The following is a 21934-nucleotide window of genomic DNA, read 5'->3' as shown; positions in this document are numbered from 1 at the left end:
GAATTTGCCTCCATGAGTAGAAATTGATGATCAAGGTGACAATGATGCAGCATTTCTAATCTGTTTTCTCAGAAGCAGATTAAATGGTTTGATACAAGCAATATGGAGACAATGAAGAGTTAAGGAAATATTTTATAGCAACTCTTTTGGTCCTTGCCAAGACTTTTTTTAGTTTCAACACCATTTTAAAAAAATTGAGCACAAAATATTGTATGTGGGGGGTGTTTACGATTGATATATTCCTAGTTAAAGGAGAATTAATTTTTTTAAATAGAGGAAAAAGTATAAAATATATTTGTTGGTAAAAGCTTCATTTAGAGATTTTTTGTACCATCCAAAATTTAGTTCTATTTATTATCATCTCACTTTTTATTACATTCAAACTTTTTATCAAAGCCTGAAATTTAAAAGATGTGTCATTCTCTTCAGTAATGTTTAGTCCAGGTCATGTCAGGGAGTCTTGCATTTATATAGAGATTGTTCTATCTTCAGGTATGAAAAAGAATCAAATGAAGCAGATGTTAAGAGGCAGATCAGCATAAGAAGAACGTTAGACATGCAGTTGAGAAGTTCAAGTCCAGCTTCTGACTACCTGATTCATACTAAGACAAGTTAATTAATGCCTTAGGGTTCCAGGCATTTGAAAAAGCCTAAAAGTTGATTGGCAGAAGAAAGATCTTTATTGGACATTCCCTGAAATGTGTTCAATACAAAGAAAAAAATACAAATATACTTCTCATTTTGTTTGCATATGCATATACTCAGATATGTACCTGTGTGTTTAAATTTCTACCATTTCATTCTCATACATATTCCATGTGATATCAGAATGCATCACTGTTTATTGGTTAGGGATCACACATTTCTAACTGAGCTATACATGATGATTCTCAGAGATTCAGTTTCCTGATTTATAGGAAAAGTGTTGAATTTTATTATCTGGAAATTTGTTTCCAGCTTCAAATCTATGTTCTTATGATTTTCTTACCTAAACAACACCAACATGTCCTGAGAAGTTAAAATTCAGAAAATTGTTCTGAGTGACATGTGATGATGGTCTTTCCAAATCACCAAATTACAAGTATGTCAAATATAAGACAAGAAAATGGTACAAAAGCTTTCAATACATTGCTGTATTTGTAGTTATTGTGTTTTTTATTGTTATTGTTGCTCTTGGAAAGCTAGGTGCGGTAGATTTAGACAGAACACCATTCCTAGAGTCAAGAACATCTGAATTCAAAACTAGGCTCAGATGGTTGCTAGCTATGTGACTCTGGAAAAATAATTTAAACTTTTTTGACTCAGTTTCCTCATCTGTAAAATGAGCCAGATAAGGAAATGCAAACCATTCCATTATGAAAGGTCAGAAAAAAGAAACTGAAAAATAACTGAAGAACAAAATTTTGCTACCATGGCCATTATTGTGTGGTGGTCATTATTTCACTCAATTCATTAATAGACTAAGTTAAAGACTCTGCTTAATAAAGCAGGACTTTGAAATTCATTCTTAGCAATTATAGCAGATCTATAGAATAATATGAATAGGGAAGGTGAAATACAAGATTAAAGTAGTTTATGGAGGTGGGAGGGGAGACATATCAAGGCTATCATTATGAAAAGGGTAATTCATAAGATGGATATAGTATTCTTAGAGTTAGAAAGATTTGAATCTGAATCTTGCTAAAGAGTCTTACTACCCATCTGAGCATAGTAACAATGACTGGGAAACTTAATTGCCTCATCTGTAAAATAGCAATAGTTTTGTTGCTGTTGTTCAGTAATTTGGCTTTTTTTTTTTTTTTTTTTTTTTTTTTAGAAAATATAATGGAGTAATTTGCTATTTCCTTCTCTGGATCATTTTACAAATGAGGAAGCTGAGGCAAACAGAGTTCAATGGCTTGCTAATGGTTGCACAACTATTTGTTGCTCAGATTTGAACTCAGAAAGATGAATCTTTCTAACCCCAAGCCCAGTATTTTACTCTATTAGTTGTCCAAAATAAGGATAATTATATTTGTTTGAAAGGTTATTTATTGTGCGTGTGTGTGTGTGTGTGTGAGAGAGAGAGAGTGTGGGTGTGTATGGGTGTGCTTAGCTTAGAATCAATATGCTGTTTACAATGCCTTGCAAATTTGATGAAATATAAATTGAACTTTTATTATTTAAAATAGTGACCATAGCTAGAGCTAGCAGTTAAATGCTGAGTTCATTTAGCTCATCCTGTAAGCCAGCATTTGGAAAGATAATTGGAAGCCAAGTTCTCTTGGGTGACATATCCTTGGCCACTGAAACAAGTTACTGTACACCAGGAAAACAACTTGCATTTCATGGCCATATCACAACATGCTGCAAACATGAAAGTCCCATTTCTTTATCTGTCTTCACCCTGTCCAGCCTGAAGAGTAAAAATCAGATTTCCTAAAAAAAGCATGAACTGTTCCAATTTAGGAATAGAGTAAGTCAAAGATCTTATGTTGATTAGTTTTGGGATCTGGCCAATAAGTAGTCACTGTATTCCTTACTAGTTTGAGATGGAGAAATTCAGTCTTAAAAAATTTCATAATTATCTCAAAATAAGTTCAGAAAAGATGACAGACTAGGACAATGGAGGAAGACGTATAGTTCCAAAAAAAGTGTACTCTCTTTTTTTAACAATTCTTCTAGAGATTATAGAGGTAATTTCATGTCTACATCTGGGGGAAGGAGGATAAAATAACCTACAGGATGGGATTAATCACTCTTCCAATATAGATTCTTACTTGGCCAAAGTAACTGTTAGAATGAACTTTAATGAGCTCCATGAGGAGGATCAGAGAGCAGACAGGGAATTCTATATGCTAACTGCAATTGCAATTGCCTCTGATTTTGCATCATGAACTATTGATTTCTGTATCTCTTTTGTTTCTCATAAAAATAACATTATAATTATTGTACTTGGTCCTGGTATTCATTCTAAATTAAATCTGGAATCTGAGACCCCTTATGGCCAATTCAAACACTAATAAGCTAGTACCCCACACTGATATACAACACATGCTGTATATTGTAGCTTTCATAAATGATTTGCAAAAATGTTTTCTCTAATAGGAAATTGTGAAAATGTCATAGATTTCTCCTCAATTGCATTTTTATGAGTACCGAGTCCTTATTTTATTTAAACTTTGTATCTCTCCCCAGTATTAATCATGGTGGTTTGTGTACAGTCATCTCTCTCGTCTCTCTCTCTCTCTCTGTGTCTCTGTCTCTCTCTGTCTCTCTCTCTCTCCTCTCTTTTTATCTCTCTCCCCCTTCTCTCTTTTTCTCTCTCTCTCTTCCCCTTTCTCTCTTTCTCTCTCTCCCCCACCACAAACATCAATGAATTGAACTGAAGATTCCATGCAAATGAGTTGTGTATTATAGAATTAGAGAGTAGAGAAAAGGAACTGTAAAATGGGAGCTACATAAGACATCCTAAAGGATGGTCAATTGCAATTGGATTTTGAAAAATGACTACTATTTGGAAAGTAGAGTAAAAGGGAAAAGATGAAGAATGGTAAAAGGTGGTCATATACTAAGCAATGGCATTGGATGAACATGACTGTGAGATAGAAATGATTATCATTTTATTTTATATAAATACATTCATTGTTTTATTATAAAAATTGTTAGAATGTTGATTCTCCCATTTGTCCTTCCCCTTCCATTATGAAAGTAATCAATATGATATTAATTATTCATGTGAAATCATGCAAAACAACAAGAAGAAAAATAAAGTGAAAATTATGTTTTAATCTACATTCAGATTTCATCAGTCCTCTCTCTGGAAATGGATAACATCTTTCATTGTGAGTCCTTTGGAATTGTCTTGAATCATTTTCTTGATAGGATTAGCTAAGTCATTCAAAGTTGGTGAAAGTTACAATATTGCTTTTACTGTGGATGAAATTTCTCTGGTTCTGCTCACTTTAATTTCCATCAGTCAATTTAGGTCTTCTAAGATTTTTCTGAAACCATCCCCTTATCATTTTTTATGTTGTCATAGTATTCAATCACAATAATATACCACAGCTTTTCCCCAATTGATATAGACATCATATCAATCTCCAATTATTTTATGTGCTTATCTGTTCTTTTTTCCTGACTCCTGCCATCCTGTGTAAGCACCCTTTCTGATTTTGTAGATGAGAGGAACCAATATTAATTAATTAATGAAGCAAAACTATTGGGAAAGATTCCATCCTACTACTGATGTACAATGATGTGTAATGATATAATACAAGAGTGATGCCTTAATAGATTATTTCTTTTGACCCTACCCAAAATCTTTCATAATAAGTAGCATAGATTTTCTTTACCTCAGCTCCTTCATTTTTCAGATGAAGTCATGGGGAATTTTTGATACTTTCTCAATCACCAAATATCAGAGTTTTGATTCTCATCCAAAGCTTTCCTAAACCCAAATATATAATTTCTTATATTTCCTTGGTCTGCTTTAAAAGTCATTAATTGTTTAGTTGAAGGCAAGATGACAGAACAAAAGGCAGAGACACTCCTGAGTTCTCCCTCAAATGCCCCCTAACATATTTATTTTTAAATATTTAATGTTTAAATTTAATTAAATAATTAAATAAAAATTTAAATAATGAGTTTGAAACAATTTCTAAAATAAAATCCACAAAAAGATGAAGTAAAACAATTTTCTATCCCAAGACACATTAGAAAGTCAGTAGGAAAGAACTGTTACAGCCTCCAGATCTTTCAGGTCACAGATATAAAATGCAACTGAGTTCAACAGATCTATTGGACTTGTGTGACAATGGAATATGATTCAGCACAGGCTACAACAACACATCCCTAGTCCCAAAACACCAAGAGTAGCCCTTGGGAGCCAATGAATTAGCACTGGACCATTGGCAGAAGCTGTCTCCAGAGCCCTCAGCCAAGAGATAGTAAAGGCTTCCAAAAATTGGTCAAAAGGAGATTATAGTAATCCTTTTGCTAGCACTGAGGTAGGAATGTTCCTTTTTCCATATTTAGATCAAGGTCACAGTCTTGGGTGGCAGAGCCTGGGCAAGGAGGCTAGAATTTATGCCCACAGTGGAGCACTGATTTTCCTCACAGTTGCATGGCGGAATAAAGTGTTTGTGGCCACTTACAGATCAGAGCATAGGCCAGGAGAGAAGTGACCACACTTCTCCTTAGATCATATCAACTTGGAAGAAGTAAAAACTAAAGATTCCTAGAAATATCTCTGAAAAAATCTACACAAAACTCCTGAAGCTTGGAAGTCTCTATCCTGGAAGCAGATCCTTCTTTTATAAAAGTTTAAAATCAAGGAATGACTGGAAAAAATGAGAAAATAATAGAAAAAAATCTGACCATAGAAATAAATTGTGTTGAGAAAGGAGATTAAAATACACAATCAGAGAAAATATAACAATGTCAGAGTTCCTACATCTAAAGCTTCTAAGAAAAAAAAAGAATTTATTTCAGAAGATGGAAGAGTTGAAAAAGATTTTGTAAATCAAATAAGAGAGGTAAATAAAATGGGAAGAGAAACTTGAGGGGTACAAGAAAATCATGAAAAATGAAAAATTGATAAAAGAGACACATACATAATGAAGTTAAAACCACCTAAAAAACAGATTAGACAAAGTGGTAAAGGAAATACAAAAAGTCAATGAAGAAAAGCATAATTGGCTAAATGGAAAGGGAAGTACAAAAGTCAATTGAAAGGGGAAAAACAAACAAGCAAACTCTTAAAAAGTAGCATTGGAAAAATGAAAAAGGAGATACAAAAGCTCAACAACTGAAATAATCCCTTTAAAATTAGAATTAAGCAAATGGAAGCTATTGACTATGAGAAATCAAAAAATAAATCAAAACCAAATGAATGAAAAATATTAGGAAAAATGTGAAATATATCACTGATAAAACAACTGACCTAGAAAATAAATTCATGCGACAATTTTAAAAAATATATATTTAATTACTTTAAAGCCATGATAACACACAGAGAGAGACAGAGAGACAGAGACAGAGAAAGAGAAAGAGAAAGGGAAAAGGAGAGGTACAATGAATATATTACCTCACATAGCAGGACAAGAGGAAGTCCTTACAATAGGGAAAGGAGGTCAGATGGAAGTGGGAGTGAATGAACCTTACTTTCATCACAATTGACTCAAAGAGTGAATATCACACACGTTCAATTGGGCATAGAAATCTATTTTACCCTGCAGGAAAGTAGAAGGGAAAATGGAAGATAAGGTGAATGATAGGAAACTGGATTCAGGAATGCCTAATTAGAAGAAAAACACTATTGAGGAGGGACAATGTGAAGGAAAGAGAGAATCAAATAAATAAATGGGGGTAAATAAAAAGGAGGGGAAAACAGAAATAGCAACTGTGAAAATAATTTGTAGCAAGTTTCTGTGATCAAGACCTCATTTCTCAAATATAGAAAACTGATTCAAATTCGTAAAAATAATAACTATTCCTCATCTGGCAAATAATCAAAAGAGATCAATGGTTTTTAAATGAAATAATCAAAATTATCTATAGAAATACAAAAAAAATTAACTCACTATTGACTGGAAAAATGCAAATTAAAACAATTCTTAGGTTTAGGGTTAGAGTATTATATCATACTTAATATATTGTCTGATAGGGTAGAAAAGAAAATGACAAATGTAGATGCTTTGGGAAAAAATGAGCAATTAATGCATTGTTAGTAGAGTTGTGAACAGATTTAACAATTATGTAGACCAACTTGGAGCTGTGCCCAAAAGGCTATAAAATCATTAATATCTTTTAACTTAGCAATGACATTATTAGCTCTGCATCTTAAGAGAAACTCTAAAAAAGGAAAATGATCTATATGGAAAATTATTTATGGCAGCTATTTTTTTTCTGGAGGTAAATATTTGAGAATTGAGAGGATGTCCATAAATAGGGAAATGGCTAAATAAAGAGTGGTATATGATTATGATGAAATATTATTGTGCTATAAGAAATGATGATGAGGATACTCTCATAAAAGTAAACTGGAAGAACTTCTACAAGCTGATACAAAGCAAAATATATTATATACAAATTATGAACAATATTTAAAGATGATCAGCTGTGAAAGATTTAGCTGTTTTCCACAGTAAAAAGATCCAAGACAACTCTGAAGAACTTATGATGAGAAATTCTATCTCTCCACAGAAGAAAAAAAAAAGGACCAAAAAAAAAAAAAGAAAGAAAAAAAAATGTTTTCTGAACGCATTATGAAGTTTACTTCTTGTTTTTAATTTCTCCCTCTCTTCCTTCCTCCCCCTTTCTTTCCTTCTTACTCTCTCCCTCTCTTTCTCTCTCTCTCTCTTTATTTTTCTTTTTCTTTCTCTCTCTTTCCCTCCCACCCTCCCTCTCTCTCTGTTTCTTTCTTTCTTTCTCAACATTACTATTATTTAATTATTTTTTGCTTCTATAACCTATATTGAATTGTTTCCCTTCTCAGTGAAGAGGTTGGGGAGGAAGAAGGGAGAGAAAGTAGAATTCATAATTTTAAAAATTGCAATTCTTTGTCTAATGTATATAGTGTTTGAGTTTATGGCAAAATCTTGAACTCGAATGTTGCTTCAGGCACCTACTATCTATATGACTGTAGCAAATCACTGAACCTCATTAAATCTTAATATCATCACATGAGAAGTGTGAATTATGACAGCAGCTATCTTACAGTATCATTAGGATTATCAAAAGACACAGTAAAGTAAAGCAAAAACATATTGCAAATTTTAAAGTAATATATAAATACAATCTACTGTCATAATTCATTGTCTTGGAATATTGCCTCATGTATAGGACTATTCAGTGTTCTTGGAAGTTATAAATGTTTTCATATAATTTACTTTTTATTTCATTTATTTGTGAAGTTGACAATATACTGTTTTACTATGAATCAGTGAGTTTCTCAGATTGTCAGTACCAATTTGACCTTAGGTTTTCTGGATTCCAATTGAATTTAATAGAAATAATACAAACTTTGAGATCACTGTACCTAAGTTCAATTTTTTTTTTGATTCTGCTACATATAACTCATAAATTAAGACAATATACTTTTAATATCTACAATCTTGATTGCATCATTTATAAAATGCAGTGATCCTAGATTACTTCTAAAGTCCCTTAAAGTTAAGTTTTTGATCCTATGCGGCACAACCCATAGTACTTCCCTTGAGGAGACAAAAGAATGCCTTCAAGAACACTATATTTATCATTCACCTATAAAAATGAATGTGTTCCTCCCAGGCTCTCTAGATCATCATCCCTTTTCCATAAAATTTATCAAAAAGCTCAAAACAATGATTCCTTAAAATATATTACTGAAGTGCAAAAATAACCTTTTGCTTTTATCCTTGATTCAAGATTTATCCTGGTGTTTTTAATTAGCTAATGCCTTTTCTGAAAATCTGTGATTCCCCCAAAGAGCATAATAGTTCTGCAAAATGGCTCTGTTTTAATTTCTTCAATTTTAATGTAGCTCACGGTATCTACTTCTACATCCCAACTGTAATTAGTGAGGATAATTATGGGAGTTGTATGGATGGCAGTTGCAGCTGCCAGAATGGGCATATTTAGTAAAGTCTTGGATACATTTCCAATATTACTTTTGAAAAATATATTACCAAAAGACAGTAATGGGATCTGAGTATGACAATAAGCTCACAATAAAAAAAATTGAATTACATTTCTATTTATTTCTGGGAAAATCATTTTATTCATAAATAGTATAATTAGTATAATATTATTATAACAATAACTGCAACTTGTACTTTTCTTTGTAACATTTATATTATGCTTTAATGTTTGTTAAAGATTTTATAAATAAAATATCACTTGATATAGCCACTAGGAGCCGATAATTTCCTCTTCTCAGGGTTAGGTTTTGAATAATTATATTCTACAGAATTAAAACAGTGCTAGCAAAATACTCTTTGGGTTCTCTTGGGGCAAAAATAAAATAAAATAATAAAGCCTATGCTCAAAACCATTTTAATTCATAATTTTAAATATTAAAAAATTCCCCCCTTTCCTTTTAGAATAAAATATAATTTTGAAAATCTGATTTTATACATTTAATTATATAAAATATTTAAAAAACACTATATCCTTGCAAACAATTTCTAAAATTAATCAAAAGAGATTGGTCTGCCTCAATAAGAAAAAAAAGCGAATGAGATCAATAAATATGGCATTCTTAGTCAACTATAATCTAGTTATCAGTTATAAGTACTAGGCTCTAAACTAAGAACTATTATGGAAGCTTATATCTCTTTAAAAGACATCATACAATAATAACAATCTGCAGGATGATAAGTTTAAGAAATTTCAGAGGGTCTTTTATGACCTCAAGCTTCTTTAAACAAAGGAGCTTTTGTTATAATTAATATTCTACCAGTGAGGTTATCTAACCATAAATAGTGAGACCATGGATTGTCTTGCAAAGCAGAAGTTGATAGCTGAGGGAAATAGAAAGTTGTATGATAGAAATAAAAAAGATGCTATATATCAAAACTAAATAAAATTACATAGAAAATGATTTAAACATGTCATAAAATATATAATTTATAAATAAAAGTTGGCAAAAGCCAAGAATAACAATAACCAATGGAAATACATGTGCTCCTTCCAATATTAAGAACTCCAGCAAGACTTGTGGCATCTTGGGTAAAATAGACATGGCAAACAAATGAGAGGGTATAGACAAGTATCATGTGAGCTATGCAGACATGGTTTGGTGGCTAACTGCATAACATGAGGTTTATACACTATGATGAGAGGACAGTTCCAATGAAGTTTTGGAATGGGTGGTAGTGAATATGAATAGAGTAAAACTTCCATAGGAAGAGATATAATAATAGAATGTTTTAGTGTATCACCAAGTTCATCTTTTTGAGACCATAAGCAAGGGGGTGGTGCAAAACCTGTAAGTTACTAGCTGACATCATTTCCCTTTGAAAGCTATTCAATATGCGACCTCACAAAAATCATTTATTCTTTTTATTTTGTATTAAAAACACACTTTCTAATTGTATTTTCAGAACAGATAGTGCAATGGATAGAGTACTTGATTTGAAGTAGGGGGAAAGCAACAACAAAAACAATGATAAAAATGAATTCAAATCTGAGCTGAGACACTAGCTGAGTTACTTTACTACTCTCTGTTTCTAAATACGTGAAATTAATATAATGATGATACTTTTCTCACATATTTATTATATGGATAAAATTAGATCATACATTTAAAATTGCTCTAAAAACTTAAAACTATATAAATGTTAGATTTGCATTAGAAATGCATATAATAAGTAATAAATGTCTTGCTTTTGATATCTTGCCTAAAGTTTTATTACAGATTATTTATAGTTTTATTGATGCCCTTTGTATTTACATCTATTTTATCTGGAAATATATACTCCAAACTTATCCCAACATCAGAACAACCTATCCATGTTAAAACAAGGGAAAAAGGAAAGAAGGCAGGAAAGAAGGAAGGAAGGAAGGAAGGAAGGAAGGGGTAAATTGAATTAAATTAAAAAAAAAAAAGAAATGAAACGAAACTGACTGGTAGAATGAATACATGTGACATTGTGTCCAAATATTGAGAATATTTCAATGTATTTCCTGTTCTCTACCCTTCTTAATAATGGCTTTCTTTTTTTTTTTTCCTTGGCAGGTGGAGATATGCCTCATACAACAAATTACAGTTCCAAAAGTTTTTATTTTTTAGGGGAAGGAGGAAATTTTCCCTTAATGCCTTCAAGAAGTAACATTTTACTTTGTATGGTTCATGGGGCAGAAATCTAAAGATGGAAGAAATATTGAAAACTCTTTAGTAAATATTGGAGACTCTTTAGTATAATCTCCTTATTTTGAGTATGAAAAAACTGAGCCCAAGGAAGAAAAGAAATATCCTTTCATGATCACTCAGATTTTAAGTAATCTTTTAAGTTTCAATCTGAAATATTTCATTCTATGGAAATTAGCCTATGAAAATAATTTAGTATTTGACTGACTCAGCAACATATTATTTGAATCAACTTAGAAAAACAAATTAATTCTCCAAATCACTTTAGCTATACTTGCAATAAAACATGTTTATAATTAGAAAAAAAAACTGTCAAAAAAGGTTCTTTTTAACTAGACCTAGTCTCATATTTTAATGACAATTACAACAAAGAGGTTGTTAAACACCCCTTAGGGACATTGGTCATCTAGTAATTGCCATAATATACTCCCATGGGCTGGGGTGGAATAGGTATAATATCTACAGCATGCTAGCTGTGTGGTCATTGGCCTTTACTTATATATATATAGTCACTAGGGGTAATGTACTACTTAGCAGACAGGACCATCTCTAGTCATCCTGAACTACATCTTGCCACTGCAGCCAATGACTTTTGAGGAGAGAGAGTGTGATTGTTGTCTTCATAGCACTACCTAACTTAAATTCAGTTCATTTAGAAATCCAGACATCACCTTCCTGATCACTGGTCCTCTTCAGAAGGAAAGACAACCACAAGTAACATTACTTGACAGATAATCAGGTTCAGTACTGAAGAAACTCTATTTGGTGGAAGGTTTTTTTTTTTTTTTTTTTTAAATCAGACTAAAATTTGCTCCTCTGGATAATTCCCAGCATATCAATATTCTTTCCAAAATGTGTCATCAAAAATTGGATACAGTTTCAGAGATGTAATTAGTCAGGGACACAGGAAACAGGACAATTTCCTTCCTTGTTCTGGATCCTATGCTGTTTTAATGTCATCTATCTCCTTTTAAATTGGAAAATTCTTTCCTAACACATCAAAACCTAGACATGCACAGTGGGCAATTTTTCAGTATTTTTCTCAGTCACATCTGCCTGAATTTATCATTCTGAATGATTATATGATTTGCATTACTGTTGACACATTTTTGCTCTATAAGCAGATTCAAAAACTGAGGACATTGCATCATGGTTTTACAAAATAAATAAGTGAAATAGATGTTAAGCATATTTATCTAAGAGATAAGCATATTAAGAGACTGAAAAAAAGTTGATTAAATTAACCAATCATATTTAAAACAATGTTCTTATAAGTACTTCTAAAAACTTAAATCAAATATGACTCAAATATTGCACATATTTTCATATTCTCAGTAAATTATACATACATAAATGTGCATATATGTGCAAAATATGTACAAATATAAACATTTAAATTTCTTTATATCTGTATACATATATATTCTATACTTTTTCCCAATTACTAAAATGTGTTATAAATACTATATGTTATATACTTATAGTATATATAGTATATATACATTATATATATATGTAACTGTATAATATGCATATACATATAAAATATACACAATTAAAGTATTCATTTGTTACTATATGCAATTAAAATGAAGAAAGTCAAGCATAATAACTCTGGTTTCTGATTACTTTTTGTTTTACCATGTATTAACTAATCCAAGCAATGAGGATTTTGTGTTAAATCTGTGTTAGGCACCATGACAAGCACTAAGTGGAGAAAGACAAAAACAAAATCTCTACCCTTCAATGCCAAATCAGGGAAACAATATGCCCATAATTATTTATGTAAAGGATATAGAGAATGTGAATGGAAGGTTACAGTATGAATGTTTAGCTAAGTGGTTTAGTAGGTAGAGCACCAACATGGGATCAAGAAGAAGTGAATTCAAATCTGCTTCACCAAGTTAATAGCTATATTTGCTTTCATTTCTTCAAGCATAAAAGGAGCTAGAGAAAGAAACATCAAACCAGTCATATATCTTTTTCAAGAAACTCTAAATAGGACAATGAACAGTTACAAATGACTGTAATAATAGAGCAACAACAACAAGAACAAATAAAAAATTTCTTCAAACAAAAATGACTTAGGATCCAGGACAATTAGGTAAGGTCTCTTTCAGAAGGTTGAGATTTGAGGTAAGTATTGAAAAATATTAGATTTCAGGCTAGGAAATGAACTTGAGGCAGGAGAACATACTAGACACAGAGAACTGACAGAACAAAGTAATGGAGATGAGAGATAGGGTATCGTGTGAGAAACAAGAAGGTAACTGTGATTGGAAGAGTAAAATAAAGTTTATAGAAAAGTAGGAGAACCAGGAAGATTGTCAAAACCTTTAAATTCTAATGATAAGAATTCATGTCTTCTTCAGAAAGTAAGAGGGAGTCACTGGTTTTGAATATGTGTGTACATATGTGTGTATGTGTTTGAGTGTGTATGTGAGAGTAGGAAACAGACAGAGACAGAGAAAGAGGGATCATCAGACAATCTAGACTTTAAAATATCACTTTAGCAATGGAGTGTAAGATGAACTAAAGTAAGGAAGAAGGAGCTTAAGGCAAAAGGACCATTATGAAAACTATTGAAATTATTGAATTTCATTGTTTCATGAACAATGTGAGACCTCCAATGCATTGAACTCTCACTCGTAGCTTTATCCTCTGAAAGCTCTTCGTCTGCCACCAGCCAGCCAAGTGGAAAAAATGTATTCTCTCTTGCCTTGCCGCGGAGAGAGGGCTTCTGGCGTAACTCCACTGAAATCCTACCAAGAGCCTCTGTCTGTTTCTTTTATCCAAGAAGGAGGAATTGTGGGATACGAGAGAGAGGGATTATGGGTTTTCTCCCATAGTGCTCTCTGGCCCGAAGAGCTTTAAGGGAGGTGTGAACTCCCTTGAAGTTAGAAAGTTTACTTTGTGAAGCTGGCATACTTGTGAACTCCAATGAGTAAAGGTGTGAACACAAGCCTTGTATTAATTAGTTCTACTTAGTACCTTGTTTCAGGTTCTGGCCAAAATCTTCTTGTAAGATTAGATCAACTCTAATTAGTTAGCAGTTTGTAAGGATTCCAACACTCTAGTATCTCTGTAAAGAAAACTCCAAATAGGGTTATGGAGAGTTGGTCATTATTGAAAAACAACAGCAACAAAAGGAAGTGTTATCCCCAGGATAAACATAGAGTAAAGAAGTAATTTTCTCTTCCATTTTCTTCCATAATTGAAATTATATGTTTCTGTCATGAATTTTTTTCTTGAAAAGCTTATCCAAGTGTTCCATAGTCCAATCACAATACTCTTTCTACTTTTTTTCTTGAATCATTTTATAAAAATTCTCTTCAATATGTTTATCTTTACCATCTTAAGCTTCATTTTTTTAATTTCTTTAGATGAAAATAACTTATTTTGCTACATTACTATCCATTTTTAAATTTTCTTTTAATGTAAGATTGTCTACTTTATAAACACATTTCCTTTGTGAGTAATGCACAGCAAAATCCTCATATTGAATATGATATGATTTAAATCTTTGCATTGATGAACTTTATCCATGGCTCACATTCTATCCATTTATGTGTATGTGTAAATATAAACCTGATAAATATACATGTATACATGCAAATTATATATATATATATGTACATATATATATATATATCATATGTAGGACCCATTTATGTTTTATGCATGATGGATATGTTATCTTGGCATCCATTTTGTTGCCTGTCTTCTCAGATTTTTTTCCTTAAAAATCCCCATCTCTTATAATGGTATTTTTTGTTTCCTCTGATGTATTCTGTAATGGGCTGAGGCTTGAGTTGATGCACTGAGGTCCCAAGCACATGAAGCTAAATAGTAATTGGACTATACTCTATTAATATATATGCTTGGAGAAAAAATGGTCCCTGCCCACTCTTTGTGCAAGTCCTGATGTGTTGTATAGGAAATGACATTTTTGGTGGGTGGAGGCAAGGAAGTGTGGAGGGAAGCAGAAGGAGAGACTGCTGGCTGGCATCTTGTCACAGCTGCTCGCATTGCCATTGGGACGGCCCTTCAGCTCAATTCTCCCTCTGCTAGCTGGCTCCTGTCGCAGCTGCCCATATTGTTATTGCAATCCTTTTTCACCTCTTCACTTCAATAAAGATTGAAGATTTTTCCCTTAACCTGAATTCCTCACTCTGGCTGATTTTAAATATGTGATCATCACAACATTCCATAATATATGATTTGACATGAACAGAAACTGGGCAGGTGAAAGAGAGTTTTTCTCTAACCCCCTGTAACTTTAAGGAATTTGATTAAATTCTCAAATTAAATATTAAATCTATTTTGGCAACCCAAGTGAGAATTATTCTATTCCTACTAAAGAGTCCATAATTGCTGTATATGAAGTTATGGCATTAGAAATTGAATTCCTCTAATTAGCAGTTTACTTTGCAAATTCAACTTTCTCTTTGAAACTCTTTGAAACTAAAGATTGACTATCAATAGTCAATCTCTAGCAGTGTTAGGAATAATAACCTCTCAATTTCATTACCAGAACTGGATAATCTCAATAACAATCCCTATATTACTCCTAATGCTATGTGGTACTCAAAAATGCTAGTTATTGGTCATCAGATGTGATAGATGTTAGGGACTAATGTTCAGTATCCCAGGAAGATAGTAAAAGTACTTGTTCTGGGTTTAAAGACAATTACCACAATGTCACTTAGCAATGAGATTAGCTTAGTAATTAACTACTAGCTGAATTTAATCGTATTATATATTTCTTCAGATCCATGGATGTTTTTTGCCCTGTTTAGTCATAGGTATTTTCATCACATGTTTTTAGATCATGAGAAATGATTTTTTTTGTATGCAAAATTTATCTTTGTTTTCAATAAAGAGTATTTTAAGACTATCATAATAAATAAAAACTGAATGTTTCTTATCCTTTTCTTTCCTTTTCCATATTTGTAATACAGATTTCCCCTTTTTCTATTTTCTTTCTATCTTTTATGAGAAACACTTTTCTTTTTGAAAAAACACTTAGTTTTCCAAAATACATTGAAGGCATGTTGTATCCCTAGCTTTTTAACCTTGTCTTCTTTTAAGGAAACTAAACCTGCATTTCATACAGGCAGAGCATCTTCTTAATGTTGGAAGAAATGAAACCATCCAATACTCCTGATGGGACATTTGGAGTTCCCTTTGTCCTCCATTTTTTTGCTGAAAGTAAGATTGTCATTTCTTTTTGTACTCTTGTTGTCAATTAAAGTATTTAACATTTTTTTAGAAGAGATCTTATTTATGTTCCTTACCACTCTTTCTGAAACCTCTTTGCTAAACCTTTCCTAGAGTAGGCCCTCTTATCTTTTTAAGCCTGAGACTTTTAATAATTCTATAAACATTTATTTTGTAAGTACTCCAGTGCAAGACATTGTATTCAGTCCTGGAAATAGAATTTCATTTTTTTTTTTGTGAGGAAAAACATGGTAGGCTCTCAAAAAAGATAATGTAAGATAATTTGAGGAGGAAGAAAGATCTAATATTTTAAAACATCAGGAAATGCCTCCTCCTTCTTTCGTTCCTCCTTTTTTCTCCTCCTTGACTAAATTTTAAATTATGGCTCCTATGATCAATTTTAACTTTTCCATTAGCAAGTCCCATAGAACAAAAAATATCCACAGAGACCTCTCCAGAAAACACATGAAGAGAGAGTGAAGGTATGGTTCTTAATTTGGACACATTCATATACATACATGTGTGTATACACATATATGCATTATGTACACACATATACACAAACATGCATGCATATGTTTATACACAATCACAAATACTAACATATACATAAATATACATGCATATATATATATATATACACATAAATGTTCATACGTATAGAGAGATAAGTAAATATCTATAAACACACATGCTCCCATATTTGCATATATACATAACCATTCACACCATGTACATGTGTGTTTACATACCCCCTATATACACATGCATACCCAAACCCTATTATGTATATGTCTACATGTGTGTGTGTGTTTGAGATCTTCCAAATCAATTCTACTAGATTGCAAGTTTACTGTAAAGTGGGTTTACCTAGTATAAAGGACTGAACAATTATAAGTTACATATCAAGAAATGTAATGCAATAAACTCTACACTAAGGATAGAGATATTAAAGACATCTTTATATATTAAAATATACAGCAGAAGGATAATTCAATTCCATAAGCATTTATCAGTGGTAATGTTCAAGCAAAGTAATATTATCATAGTCTGATGAGGTTAATGACATATTCTACTCCTAGATGGAGACTTCTTCATAGAGAAGCAGTATCCTCAGGGACTGAGGACATCCTAGAATGCTTGCACTTAAAATAGAACTAGAGACATCTCTTATCTTCTCTAAATGTACTATATGATTTCTATCATCACACAGTTCTCATATTTAATGATCATATGAGCAATGTCTTTTTATCTGACAAATACGTAAAAGCCCTGAGATGAATGAATTTTGAGCTGCCCATAAAAAAAAAAAAATCAACCATCATATTTTTAGCACTTCAAGATGGAAAAAGGAGTTCTTTATTAGCATTATATTTCTTATTTATGTATATAACCATTATCTTCATTTTACAGATAGGGAAAGCGATGAGCAGAGAGGTAAAGTAAATTGCCCAGGATACACTAACCATTAAGTTCCTGAGAAGGGATTTAAACAAAGCTCTTTTTGATTCCAAGGCCAGTGTCCTATCTACTCAATTACACTATCGAAATAAATAAGTGAGCTTAATGATCAATAAGGCACTATCTTATAGTATGGTGGAAAGAGCACTGAGTTTTTAAGTATAAGGTTTGTGTTCAATTTCAATCCTGTGACTTTCTACCTGATTGACTCTTAGAAACTATCTTTCTGAGCCTGTTTCCTTAAATATAAAATTTTAACATTGAGCCAGATACAAGATCCAGTACAGCTAAAGATGAATGATTTAAAAGCCTACAAAACGAAGTAAACTGAAAAAAAAAACAAGAACAAGGAAGATTAACCTCAGGTTTGATCATATATAGCCTATGTTCAAATTCTTCTCCTAAGTTGTCCAGAATATGATTTCTACATGGAAGTTTCCTTAAAAAATGATGGACCTGTCCTACTCCTCATGCTGCCTTCTGATTTTGGACAGTTCTAATATGAAAATGATCTTCAAACCAATTTAAGTCTGATTGACTCTGTTGGTCAGTGAACCTAGCAATAGCTAGGTCTAATTGTGAATCATACATACTTCTGTTCAGTAGTCTTAAAATTGAATTGGAACTACAGATTAAAGAAGTATGTGTCTAATAAAAATGAATGGTGAGGAACAGTTGGGTGGTTTTTAAGAGCAGAATGATACACCTACCTCTAGAGGGGCACAGATAGCAGGGGAACTCTGGGTGAGGAATAAGAGCCTAGAGGGAACCTGCTGGCAATGTATGGTTCAGCTCCCCATTTCCCCTAAGGGCTCTCAACCTTCTTGAGAAGTCAGGGGACAACCTGTGGTGCAATTAAAGTAGAGTGATACTAAGTGGCAAAGAGGTATTTAAACACAATAGCAAGTTGTTTATGTGGTCCTGCAGTACAGACACAATATTTGGCGTTCAACACGGACCCTTGCAAAGCAGGGTGCAAAGCAGGGCACAAAGCATCTTGACTGATGCGATCAACTAATTTGATTGAGAAGTCCGGAGATCCACATAGGATAAGTAGAAAGATAGACAAGTGGGAAGATTCCATAAGGGCTAATTTAGTTACTTTTGTTTTTCACCAAAAATGGGACAACTGCTAAACAAAAGAGCCTCCCTCCTGAGGGAAGTATGAAGCATGCTTAGTTAGGTTAATTGAGAAACAAGGTTTGTTGATAACTCAGAAGATGTTCAATGAGTTCTCAGACCCTTTGGAGTCCTTGATTTTGTTAGAAGGAGAGTTTGAAGCCAGAGATGTAGAAGGTAGTATGAGAATTATTAACTGAATACAATGAGATAAAATTGGCTTTAAGGAATCCCACATATAAGAAAAACAAAAAGAAAGCTTTTAATCTGGAGTGTCAAATCAGGAAGTATGAGGAGAAAAACAAACAGAGGTTTGGTGCCTGTAATTGGAGAGGGTATATAGCACATGGGAAGTAGCTAAGGAAGTCTTTTTTAGTATTTTGTTAATTTATATTGTTTGTTACTACTCTAGGAGGTTTGAGAGCATAAAGAGTTGGGTGGGAAGGGAGATAAGGACTGTGCTAAAAAAGGAGAGACATTTCTCCATTTCTCATTTTCCATCTCTTTCTTTGATGGACAATGCAGATATGGGCAGTCTGCACCCAGCAGATTCCTTCTCAATCTGTAGAGAAACAAGCAAAACCTCTGCCCCAAGCGATTAGTCTTTCAAGTCCCTTCCATTCACCACTCTCCAGATCACTCCACATCACCTGGTGATTATCTAAAGATGAATTATATGCAATTATGACATTTCTTATATATTACTCAGGACATGTAAATATAATACCTGATTTGGCTAATTCTGTAATTGTGGTAGAAAGAATTGCCACAGTGCAAATAAAATTTGTACTCTCTAATGTATATCAGCTTTTTAAGGAACTTCAGGAGCAAATGAGAAAATGTCCAGGTAAGTATTATATTTTACATGTCCCTTCTCATATGGGATTTCCAGGTCCTATGTTTGATGGAAATTTAAAGGCAGATCGCCTTCTCACTATGTTAGCCAACACTCCTTTATTTCAGGAAGTGCAAGAATCTCCTTCTAAATATCATCAGGCTGCTCGAGCTTTATATATGCAGTTTGGGATAACAAAAAAGGAAGCTAGGAGCATAGTAAAAGCCTGTACAACTTTGACATTTCTTATATATTACTCAGGACATAAGATGAACTTTGTTCATCTGAGAGAGACAGAAAAAGAGAAGACCCTCAAAATGAAGGAGAAGACACAAGAAACATTGGGTCATTTCATTTCTGACCACATCTGCCACTGAAAGAGCACGATAGTTAACCCTAAGTGTATAGCAATGGATTCATGAACATTAGCATGACCATAAAAATAATTGTTAATGAGACTGATGCAAGACTTCAAAATCTGCATTCCATTACACATGAAGTGATGGACAATAGATTGGCTTTGGACTATCACTTGGCTGCTAAAGGAGGTGTATGAGTGGTTGTGAGTTGGTAGTTACTTTTTATACCTTCCTTCTGGGACTCATGGAAGTCTTTTACAATATCTTTTTTTATTCATATTATTTGTTATATTACTCCTTGCTTGTGTGATTCCTCCCATAATGATGAATTTAATCATTGATATATAACTGCTTCAATTAAAATAAAAAGAAAGGGAGAAATGTAATGGATCACATATAGTGGGGAAATCTGGGTGAGATATAAGACCCGTCAGCCCATAGAGAACCTGCTGACAATGTCTGGTTCAGCTCCCCATGTTCGCTAAGGGCTCTCAGCCTTCCTAAGAAATCAGGGAGCAGTGACAGCCTTTGCCATAATTAAAGCAGAGTGACAGCAAGTGGTAAAGAGTTATCTACATATAAAAGCAAGTTGTTTATGTTGTCCTCCATTTGACATATATAGTTAGTGCATGCACAGTGTTGCTTTGGTTATATAAGGGTATTGTAGTATATAAGGCAAAGACAATTTGGAATAAGTGGACTCCACATTTGACCATCCACATGAGTCCCACCTCATCACTTCTCTTCTAAGACCAAGGACTTGGGCTGGAACTAAGGTCCTCCAGAGAGCTAGTCTGGACACAACACCTATCTATTCATACATGAGGAAAGCAAAATAAATTAATTTCATAGGAGTTAAAATATTGTGTGAGGAATTTATTATTAATATTATTATTTGTCTCTGATTTCCCATGATTTGCCTGTTAACAAAGAAGGAAATATGGAAGCAATCAAGGTTAGAATACTAGAAAAACTAGTATTTTTTTCCTGATATGTTTTGAAAAATACACACAAACTAGCATCATTTTCAACATGGTTTTCTTCATTTCCTTATGAGGAAGTCAGCACTACTCCATCTATATTTTATGTATCGCTTAAATAGAAGGCAACACTTTTTTTTAGCACTAGCTGCAGTATACTTCTCCATTCTCATTACATTAAGGAGGTTTGAATGATTCACCTCTCATCATTTAGATAGTATACTACAATATAAGCAGCATCTGTGCTACTGCTTTCTAGGCTGAAGATGAAAAAGATGTGTAAAGCTGATGATGGATTACAGTCATAACTGTTATGTTAACTCTCACTACTGTAGATGTCAGTATTTCCTTTGCTCGCTTCCACTCAAATAGTTTTTTTTCCCTGAAATATGTATCTGTATTTAGTTTGCAGAAAGAAACAAAGTCAAGCCAATAAAAATCTTCAAACTTTTTTTATTTTCACAAACTCTTTTATAAAAGTCAACATATATTCTCAATGATATAGCAATTTTCATGATCTTGGAATAAGGAGAAAGTAATTTTCCAGTTATGTCTTTTTTCTCTTCTACAAACACATACGTTAACGATCACATTAGATTCTTACAAAGTTGTCTCATATTTTCTTCCTTACTTTTAGACACTATGTGGATAGATGGATTGATAGATGGATAGAGATATACATACACACATACAGATATACACATAGATTGGTAGATGTATATATGGATAAATAGATAGGTAGATAGATGGATAAAAAGATAGATAAGTGACAGACAGGGAGATAGGGAGATAGAGAAATGTAGATACATATATTAAATATGGGGGCATAGGGAGAGCAGATGGATTTATGGTCAATGATAATGTTTCACTGTCTTTCATAGCATATATACTGATTAAGCCCAGAAACTAAATATTTTTTCAATATTTTCATCAATCAATATTTCTTTCATCATTCCTTCCCACCACATTGTATATTATTTTATGAATAAGCATGCCATATTTATCTATCTCTTAAAAAAGGTGAAATCATTTTTATTTAGATAAATTAATATCTATAGTTGTAATAACATTGTTGTGTTTTAAAACATACACACATGCTTACATATATGTATATGTATATATACATAAT

This window comes from Antechinus flavipes, chromosome 3 (genome assembly GCF_016432865.1).
Source record: "Antechinus flavipes isolate AdamAnt ecotype Samford, QLD, Australia chromosome 3, AdamAnt_v2, whole genome shotgun sequence".
NCBI classification, from domain to species: Eukaryota; Metazoa; Chordata; class Mammalia; order Dasyuromorphia; family Dasyuridae; genus Antechinus; species Antechinus flavipes.
Note: the sequence above shows the minus strand (reverse complement) of the source record.